The sequence below is a fragment of the Myotis brandtii genome, unplaced genomic scaffold, assembly GCF_000412655.1.
Source record: "Myotis brandtii unplaced genomic scaffold, ASM41265v1 scaffold470, whole genome shotgun sequence".
NCBI lineage: Eukaryota > Metazoa > Chordata > Mammalia > Chiroptera > Vespertilionidae > Myotis > Myotis brandtii.
In genome coordinates, this window is record NW_005367953.1 from 4,620,469 (window position 1) to 4,621,688 (window position 1,220).

Below are 1,220 nucleotides of genomic sequence, written 5' to 3' on the forward strand. Positions count from 1 at the left end.
GCTCTGCCCCTGCCCAGGCCTAACGCCTCTGGCCAAGGCATTAGGCCTGGGTAGCGGACCCCCAGCTCCCCGCGATCTCCTGCTCTGTCCCTGCCCAGGCCTAACGCCTCTGGCCAAGGTGTCCGGCCCGGGCAGCGGGGACCCCAGGGCCGCCTTTGCCCTGCCCCCGGCTCTTAGCTCCCCCCTGGGTTTCTGATCACTGTCAGTGGCAGGGGGCTTCTTCCTGCTTTCCCTTTCGCCTCCCTGCATTGTGCCTACATATGCAAATTAACTGCCATCTTTGTTGGCGGTTAACCGCCATCTTAGTTGGCAGTTAATTTGCATATCGCCCTGATTAGCCAATGAAAAGGGTAGCGGTCGTACACTAATTACCATGTTTCTCTTTTATTAGATTAGATAGCCAAGAAATAACTTTTTAAATACATGATTATTTGTGGTCAGCTTTTATTCTTTCAGTAGTTTCATTCTTATAGCAGCAATGCTGCCTAACATGGACAGGATCACCGTTCGTCAGGTCTTTGATGTAGGACATTTTTTGCTTTGGAGAAGATGGTGTCAGGCAGACCAGGACCCAAAGCCACCTTTAGCTCCTCTCAGAAAAAGATGAGCACTTTTCTGATCAGCTAATAATCTCAGTAAAACCAGAAAGCAGTCTTTCCTAGGGAAAGAGGTATTTCAATATCCATCCTGTCTACAATGGATTCTTGTCCTGTACTAGTACTTGGGATTAGCAAAGTGATAGACTTAAACCATAAAAATATAATATGAAATTTTCATTCAAATATTACTAAATATTTATTTAGTGAAAACCTTCAATGTTGCCATTGCATTCTTTTTCCTAGTCCCCCTTGTTGTGAAGACAAAATAACATGTGTCTTATTTGATATCCCTCAAATAATCTTTATAAAATCTTGCAAAGCCAAACTAAATTACCTCTTCAGCTTTCAAGTTAAATCTTGTCCTTAAATTTCAAAATTATTACTTGAACTTAAACCATTAGAGCAGTGGTTCTCAACCTTCCTAATGCCACAACTTCCCCCGGCCCCTTTGGCCTTCTCTAGCTTCAAGCCCTACCCTTGGTCCCAAGAGTCACCTTGGGCTGGTTCCACCTCCTCTGGGCGCCTCCCTGCTTCCACCCCGTCTCCGGAGCAACGTGGCGGCTCCACCCCGCCACACATGCAGCCTCCTGCTGAACGGTCATTACGGCGTGACGGCGTCAT

General features: G+C 46.7%; 1 pseudogene; it reads right to left on the minus strand.

Annotated features, from left to right (window-relative positions):
- The window catches only part of LOC102256018, a 16,603-nt pseudogene extending 15,383 nt beyond the window's left edge, over positions 1-1,220 (minus strand).